We start from the raw sequence: 9,811 nt of genomic DNA, 5'->3' as shown, positions 1-9,811 counted from the left end.
TTTTTGCACAAACTGTCATCTGTTCTCTCTCTGCTTGTTGGACCACCATGGCTAGCAATGAGACTGGCGAAGAAAAGGAGGCTAGGAGAGGTTAAGTGACTTGCCCGATGTAATACAGTTACTAAGGGAAGGGCTGGGACTCAACAAAATTCATGTTCTTAACTGCTACGCTGTAACGTGATACGTCCCAGAAGGCTTCCTCTTAAAAGCAAGAGGGTTGCAGGAGCTCGAAGTCCTTTCTCCTGGAATCCGTTTCCCTCCATAATATTTTATAAAATCACCTCAGCAGCTTAAAATCCCTCACAGTAGTGACTCTTTCTGCTATCATTGTTTTAGGAATAGAGAAATATAAAGATGTAAAAATCTTAACATCTCACAGGAGCTCAGAGAATTGATTGGAAAACCACTGGGTTGGCATTAACTCATGAAAGTGTCCTTGCAAGCTTTGTCCTAAGGGTAATTCCCCAGGGACCTGATGGCCCCCTGAGAACAGAATTTTAGAGTCATGCATCACTGCTCTCCACAGAGATAAGTCAACCCAATAGTATTTCAGATCCAGGTTCGAAACAGCAAACAAGTCGATGCACTGACCTCTTTGTTCCAGGCAGCTGCTTGCTGCATTTGGGATTGCACAATCTAGGGCCGTCAGTGCAGCTGGCTGTGTGATGGGAGGGCAGGTATGACGCAGGTCAGAGGTGAGGGGACAGAGTGGTCACATGGAAACGGGAGCTTTTGCTTTTTCAACAGGATTGCACAATGCACTGGTTAATGATACTAAAAGGAGAAACAGTTTCACCACCTGAAGACTTTTGGCCCTGATACCAATGGATGTGGATGGGTTTTAACAAAGTGTTAATTGGAGTCGCAAATAATTCAAAAACGTAAATTATCTCTAATTCAAGGGTACTTTTAGTTAATGAGAAAGAAGGAAATAATGCTTTGATTACACAATTTCAACTCCCATCGAAGTTGGCTGCTGATGTAACTTCATTGACAATTCCCTCAAATCTTTTTGGCATCAGGTTGAGTTTGTATTTGAAACAAATAAACATGGATTGGGATTTCTGTCTATCAATGTGAAATAAGGGGGTAGTTTGTATTCCATGAAAGAGTTGTGAGGGCAGTGTTTTAAAGAGGGACAGTTTCTTTTATTTGTCTTTTCCTTGGCAGTTTTTTTAATGGTACAAGCAAAAATAAGAAAAAGAAAGTTAGCTGAGGTGCCTACTTTATCAGACTTACATTTCAACCTGTAAAATACATGTTAAAAATAAAAGTTAATTTATAATAGCAAAGAATTAGGGGAAATGCCCATTAATGGTTAAAATTTAATGGGCCATCAATAAGAGGAAGTACTGTGCCACAATTTTAAAAATTATATTCTCAAATCATATGTTTTAGTATATATTTGGCTGCAAATAACAGAATGTCCAACTGTCAGTATATTTATTTTGAATATTAAAATATATCTAGAAGTGAAGTTCTAGGTTTGGTTAATATAACAACTCAGAAGTATCCGGGTCACATAATGGAATACTACTCAGCCATAAAAAAGAATAAAATAATGCCACTTGCAGCAACATGGATGGACCTAGAGATCAACATTCTAAGCGAAGTAGGCTAGAAAGAGAAAGAAAAATACCATGATATCACTTGTATGTGGAATCTTAAAAAATGACACAAATGAACTTATTTACAAAACAGAAACAGACTCACAGACATAGAAAACAAACTTATGGTTACCAGAGTTGGGGGAAATGGGTGGGAAGGGATAAATTGGGAGTCTGAGATTTGCAGATACTAAATACTATACATAGATAGATAAACAACAAGTTTCTACTGTAGAGAACAGGCAACTATATTCAATATCTTATAGTAACCCATAACTGAAAAGAATATGAAAAAGGAATATGTATGTACATGTATGACTGAAACATTATACTGTACACTGTACACCAGGTATTGACACAACATTGTAAACTGACTATACTTCAATTAAAAAATTTTTTCTAAGTAAAAAAATAAATCAGGGTTCTATTGGGCAATCAAGAATGTCCCCTGCTGCATATTAAGGATGTGGAAAAATGCTCAGGGATAAAATTTTTAGAAAGCACATTACATGTCAATATGGACTGAATGATCCCAACTAATTCTGCCTCTTGAAATCCCTGCTGTTCATCAAGATCTATTTTAGACACGCCTTCAAATGCCTTTTCCTGATCCCCGGTTCTCCCAAAAATATCAGATCACTGCTTCCTATCAAACTTTCCTAACAAATTTCATTGAGCACCGATCATGTGTTAGGCTCTTCATCAACCAAATGAAGTTCTGGAAAGGGTAGGGAGGGTAAGGAGAGAGAAATAAAGAGAGAGAGGGAAGGAGGTCAGAGCAGTCAGCAAGAGCTGGTCATTTATGGCATGTATGCCACTTTCCTTGCCCTGCACACACCCCTCCTGGTAGGATTTTCTGTTCCTGAGCTCACAGTGTCTCTAGAATAGATTGCTTCATATGTCGACTGCTCCCACTCTTGTGCAATGGAAATATCTTTCCAGGCTGGGGACATGGAGGAGATGACTGGGTTTCGCCCTCTCCTTTCTGTCACCAGGCCTCTGCACGCTTTATCTGCTCAGTGTTTCTTGCTGTGTTGGTTTTATTTGTGAGATTGATGTGACAATAAAGTGGAAATCTTACCCTCTGGGGGAAAAATTCTAAGTACAAGTTCAGGATTTTGATTAGGTGAAAAATGATGGTCTAAATTAAGTTATTAAGGATCACTTTGATCGCTGGGTAGAGAAGAAATGGTCGGAGAGTGAGAATGCAGGGAATGGGACCAGGTAGGTGACTATCAAAGCAATCAAGACCTGAGAGAGAGAGAGGGAGACACACACACACACACACACACACACACACACACACACACACACACACACACACACACACACACACACACACAGTATAAATGTTCTATAAACCGTGAGATTATTCCTGCTTCCAGAGGGCACTTGAACTTTGCAAATGCCACAAGGGTCCACGCACATTAATTCAGGCATAGAAGCAGTTTCCCGAGGGCGTAATTTGAGAGAACCAGGAAAGCAAAAAGAAAACAATCTCAGCTGAAGCTAGTCTTTGCTTATCGGAACTTAAAAGCTCTTCTTTTAAAAATTAAATTTTCTCAAGATGGCTCATAAAGGAAGCCAGCAATTTGGGCTTTCATACGTGAGTTTAATTCTTCAGCTGTCCTCCCGCTGGACAAATGAGAGAGAGGGACATCAACAAGCAGGAGAGAGGAGGAGAGGCTCATCTATTCACAAGGGATTATTTGGCCAAGGGGACAAGCCTGGGTGAGACACCAAAGCCAGGAGGCTCTGAGAAGCCGGAGGGCAGTAGAAAGACAGGCTCCTGGGGAGAATGAGCATGAAAAGGCATGGGGCTGGGGGACCAGGGAGCTCTCGGGTACTTCAGAAAGTGGCCAGAGGACAGTTCTGCCTGGAAACATCGCTGTCATCTCCAGAAATCACTTCCTAAGGGCTGTTTTAACATAATTCTGTGTCTTAGGCTGGGCAATACAGTTAGAATGACATGATCCCGGTCTTTGATAAAATCCAAAGCAATTTTACCTATAAATGTAGTGAGAATGAGCCATTTTACATAGAGAGGGAAAAGGAAAGCACCTAGACACTAATTTCAAGAGCACAAAACCACTTCCTCTCTGTCTTACCTCCCATAAGTGCGGCTGCAGCGCGTCTCAAAGCCCCCTCCCCCCGCCTGGGCTTTGTGCACTGAAGACCTTGAAAAGACTCATGGCGTCTCAGAGGCGACTCCGTCTGGGCCCCCACAGGAGCCTTGGCGAGCGTCTCTTTGCACTATGACCTTGTGTACCTGTGACCCACCAGACTTCTGGAGCAGGGCTTCAGTTGGTCTCATCTTTGTATTCCAAAGGGACAAAAACCTTATTTTCCCATAATAAATGTTCCATGTTAATACTAGTACCATATATCTCTCTGTATTTTATGTAAACACACATACTCATCTATTTTAGGCTGTGTTTGATACTCTAGTTTGACCTGCTTTATAAATTAGATTGTCTGGAAATATACGTATATACAGGGAGAAAGATAAAAATGTCCCACTGTGGAGGTGTGGAGACAAAACAGCTTTTACTCCACCTACAGAAACAGAAGGGAAATCTGACATCTGATGCTCTGCCCCACACACACCCACACCCCACCCAAACCAGGAAACCTCAGCCTCTTGTTTCTGTGCCTTTGGAAAGATGCTCATAATAATTTAGCACTTTGCCAGCGGGGTCACGAGTAAAGTTGAAATGGTTAGCCAAAACTGCTGGAGAAGTAGGCTTATTCTACAGGCTTATTTCACAAACCTCAGTGCACTAGTGCCTCTGTTGACCTGGCTCCTTAGATTTCCAAATGTTGACTATTCCTGGACTCTGGGGAGTCTGGGGAAGATGAGATAGCATGGAAAGGAAGTGATAGTGATACGGTGTCATCATCTGCAGTGACACACAATTACCCTGCATTCGATAATCCTGATATTATTCCGAAAACTAAATAAGGTAAAAGGTATGAACTGTTTAGTACTCAGTGATGGCAGTTAATGCTATTATCATTAATTACCATATTGCAAGTGTATATGGCACCTCTCAATTTTGTTGGGAAAAAGTTTTACTTTTTTTGTACTCTTTTACACAGAAGCATTGAAAGTCGATTTAGAGTTGATTTTAGGGAAAGGGGTTGTTTTACACATCAAAGGATACTGATTCTATGAAATGGAAATATGAAATCATAAATCCCGGCTATTCAATAATGCCTACCAACCCTGAAACTAAAATAGAAAATTATATAGCTAAAATAAATATGCTGATATTAATGAAAACAAGTATATAATAGACAGCAAAACAACATATTTATTGGAAAATGAAGTCATATATACAGGCAATGCTAGTGACTGAAAAGCAATTCATAATGTAAATTAAATTTGATTGCGTATGAAGTATATGCAGACAGAGAAATTGTGATGAAAAGTGGAATAAAACAAGCAGCAAACATTTTGATGAATGCATAAGCAAGTAGCTGCAGTCCCTGTAAGATTCACCTGTGCTGTGGCATTTGGGTTGCACTGTCCCGGTGCGAGGGAGAAGTGGCTTCTCTATTTGTCCTACTGTGGTTGCAAGAGCAGGTTGGCAGCAAATGCCAAGTTGGAAGAGTATTTCTAACTTTTCCTGACTCTTTCTAGGTGTAGTATTCATTTAGATCTTTCACAGATGTGTTATTTACTTAGATCTAAGGTGTTTCATAGAGTTAGCATCATAATGAAATAATGTAGGAAATGTGAAGTAAGCCAGAAAGAAAAAGAAAAATACCATTCCTAAAAATATCACTTATATGTGGAAGCTAAAAAATAAGGCAAATGAACTGATTTACGAAGTGGAAACAGACTCACAGACACGGAAAATAAACTTGTGGCTACCAGGCGGAAAGGGAGGGGGAGGGATAAATTGGGAGTTCGGGGTTTGCAGATACTAACCTCTATATATAAAACAGATAAACAGCAAGGTCCTACTGTATAGCACAGGGAACTATATTCAATACCTTATAATAGCCTATAATGAAAAAAATTTGGAAACGAATATATATATGTATAGCCAAATTGCTATGGTATACGCCAGAAAATTAACACACCAATTGTGAACCGACTATACTTCAACTTAAAAAATAATATAAGAAACAAATCTGGGGAAGATTAGATATCATGGAAAGGAAGTACCTTAGGTAGAAGTGAAATTGCTTGTACCATTAAGCTAGCCCGTTATTTTAATATCTTTCTTGCTCTTTTGTAACTTTGTATAGTTTTACCTGTTTTCAACATTTCTATATCATTGTTATTACTATGGATAAGTTTTTCAGCTTAGTGAAAAATTTAAAATGGTTTTAAAAAATGTATGTCAGAGTTTATTTTTCTTTAATTATGGGAATTTTGTGGGTGGTCTATGATGCATGGCACTTTCCAATAGCTTTGTCTACTAATAGTACCACAGATTTGTCCCCATGTGTTAAGGACATAAGAAATTCCATGAAATTAACTCTCTAACATACAGCAGGATATCCTTCTTTTCTTGTTGACTTTGACATCTGCTCGGCATTGTAAACCAGGGATGTTTCTCAATGTCGCTAATAAATATTTGAGACTTGAAAAGGTAGAATATTTTCTTCACGATCCTTTGAGCTTGTGTAACTTGCCTATGAATCATTTTGGATCACCTTGACATCAGCTTTAACATCAGTGCATAATGGCAAATTTATTGCTGCCTTTTCCCAAAAGGATTATCTCATATTTCACAAAGTCAAAATCAAGTTTGACAACTAAAAGGATTATGTGAACTCTGAAACAGCTGTTTTCTTGCCACAGTATCATTTGATTAAAGAATCTGAGCGGGAAAGGCATACCTCAGTGGTAGAATACCTGCTTATCATGCATGAGGTCCTGGTTCAATGGCCAGTACCTCCATTAAAAAAATAAATAAACCAAATTACTTCCCCCCCTAAATTTTTTTAAATACAGAAATTTAAAAAATAAAGAATCTTAATAATCATCACTATCCTACTGGATGTGACTCGTAAGTATTTTACCAGTACAAGGTTTTCTTTTTGTGAACAACACTGTTAAAGCATCAGCTGCCTTCCTTAAACAGTCTCCGTGATAACGTTTTTCCTCCCATCTCTGACTTTAAGCCATTTCAGCATTTATTAGAGGAAAAGGAAACCAAGGACAAGAAGGGGAAGTAAAATCCAAACTAGTCCATTTGTTATTCATTTATTATTCTAATAAAGAATAGATGGAGGGTGAGACAGCTGACTGGTTTAAAAGTTACTTAGTGGTGTAAATGTTTCATGCCAATTTTGTATTGTTAACATAATAATATAAGTATTATTAATGATTCGTGCTGAGGGCAGGGGAACTTCCAGTAATATAACAGTAGAAACCCTTTCTTTTAAATAGTACAATCAACACCTGCAGTCATAATTTGAAATACATTCTAATTAAAATCTCTCTAGTAGGTAGCTCCTTAAAGTTTTCTTTGCTCTTTCTTAATTTGTCTTCCCATGCTAATGTTGGAAGCATGGTTCTACCAGCACTTGGATGTTGTAGTTGAACTTCAATATGTCACCTCAGGCTGGAATGGTGCCCAAAGAACACAAATGCCATTGAGAGGGCGTGAGAACTGGGGGAACAGCCCTGGTTTTGAGTTGGGAGGCTTGTGAGCTGGCACTTACTGCTCATGTGACTTCAGGTGACTCACCCAGTTTCTCAGGGGCTCATTTTTTTTTTTTAAAGAAGAATTCTTTTATAATTGAGAATTTTAACAAGGACTGACAAAGCTTTGAAAGTAGAGCTTCATGTGATCTTTAAAAGTTAATTTATGCCTATTTAGCTCTGTCTAACTGTAAGATATAACCAACTTTTATACAAGGAAAATCTGAACAAAATCATTACCATCTGTGTTTAATGTTTAGAGGATTGTCTTTTACCTTTATATTTATTTACTTTTTCCCCACTTTTTAATTGAAGTATAGTTGATCTACAATGTTGTATCCATTTCTGATGTGCAGCATAATGATTACATTATACATATACATATTCTTTTTCATTACAGGTTACTACAAGCCACTGAATATAGTTCCCTGTGCCATATAGTAGGGTCTTGCTGTTTATTTATTCTGTACCTAGTAGTTTGTATCTGCCAATCCCAATTCCCAATACATCCCTCGCTCCCTCTTTTCCCCACTGGTAACCGTAAGTTTGTTTTCTATGTCTGAGTCTCAGAGGCTCACTTTTCCCATTAGTAATTTGGGAGTAGAAAATCCTTGCCCTGCCTATCTTAATTGTAAATGATGATAAAATTAAACAATGGGCTTGTTCTTTGAAATTTTTATAAATGTCAGAATATGAAGTTTTTAAAGAACCATCAAGATGGTTGGAAATTAAAAACAACAACAACAACAACAAAAAACAAACCCAGCAGAGTAGAATGATAACATTAATGGACTTAGTTGAAAGTTTGCTAGGATGTGGTTGCAAATCTTCAATGATGGTCCCAATGAACCACTCCTCCTGGAATTTGGAGGGAAATGTAGTTCCCTCCCTTAGAATCTGGGGTGGCCCTGTGACTCACTTTTTACCAATAAGATGTCACAGAAGTAATGCTGTGCTAGGTCATACAAAGCTAAGCAGTTTTAGCCTGGGTCTGTGGAATGCTCACTGTAAGGCAAGCCAGCTTCTGTGTAAGAAATTCAAATACCCTCAAGTGCCATGTTGTGAGGAAGCCCAAGTTAGCCAGGTAGAGAGGTGTAGGAGAGGAAAAAGATTTCTTTTCCATCTAGTCATCTTAGGTTCATTGACCGGGACTCTGAAAATTAGACTGCCAAAAGACAGGTTAACAAGAGAAACAAACAGGAGTTTATTAACATGTGCATCATACATATACATGGGAGCGCTCAGAGATGAGTAACTCAAAGGAGTGGTTATAACTTGGGCTTACAGAGCATCTTAGCAAAAGAGCAATATATTTTTATAGGGGGAGGGTATAGCTCAAGTGGTAGAGCATGTGCTTTGCACGCATGAGGTCCTGGGTTTGATCCACAGTACCTCCTCCAAGAATAAATAAATAAAGTTAATTACCTCCCCCCAACAAGAACAAGAAAACCACAAAAAACAAAAGAGCAATACATTTTCAGAGAAGTGACAAAACCAAGGCACAGGGCTGAGTTTCTAGGGCAGTAAATTGTGAGAAGGCAAATATCTGGGAGAACTAATGTAAGATAAAGGCTAGTTACTAGAGGTGGTTATGTAGATTCCTTTAGTGCCATCTCTGGGCTGATAAGAGTCTAGAGTTGCCTTTGGTGATTAAATTTTGTTCTTTCTGGTAGAGGATGGAGGGGGACACTTTTACAAATTTCTGTCCTGCTCTTAGGCAAATGGAGGGCAGAGAGGTTTTCTTGTGTTTGTTTCTGCTCAAATGTCTCCAGCTCAGAATAATCCTCATACCAAAGGGGCATATTTTGGGCTGGCATGTTCTGCTGCCTTTCAGCAGCCTCATGGAGGGAGAGAGAGAGAGATAGAGAGGAAGAGAATTGCCCAGCCAGTCCCTGTTTCTCCCAGCTGTTCCAGCTAAGCCATCAAATATGTGAATGAAAAAAAGAACTTTCTTGGACACACTGGCTGCCATCTGCAACCACATAAGAGACCCCAAGCAGAACCACCCAGCTGAGCCTAGTCAACCACAGACCCATGAGAGACAGTAAATTGTTGTTTTAATCAGCCATTAAGTTTTGGAGTGATCTGTTATGTAGCAATTGATAACCAGAATATAGAATGATTGTTTTTTTCATTTTCATGGAAGGCTTGTTGAGCTAATTAGTGTAGAATTTCATGAGACATTTAGGACAAAGTCACTGATGTATATCAGGACCTACTTCAGCTGATTTGATTCCTCTTGCCAAAGGTACATTGTTCTAGAAAGTGCATTTCGACAGAGCACTGGGAAGGAAGAAAATAACAGATGAGTCAATGCCAGAATAGGAGGAGGAAAAACATTTTCTTTTAGGCTATGTTTTGTTACTTCCATAAATGACTGCCCTGGACAATTTGCACAAGTTATGGTTTTTCTAAGGACAGTTCTATTTTTTTCTTAGAATGTATTGAAGTTCTTTTGTGGTTTAATTTGTAGCCAATTGGAACTAGTCTATTAATTATCTTTATTGTGGTCATCATTTCATGATGTATTTAAGTCAAATGA

This window comes from Vicugna pacos, chromosome 14 (genome assembly GCF_048564905.1).
Source record: "Vicugna pacos chromosome 14, VicPac4, whole genome shotgun sequence".
Classification (NCBI taxonomy): domain Eukaryota; kingdom Metazoa; phylum Chordata; class Mammalia; order Artiodactyla; family Camelidae; genus Vicugna; species Vicugna pacos.
This window is presented reverse-complemented; position numbering follows the sequence as displayed.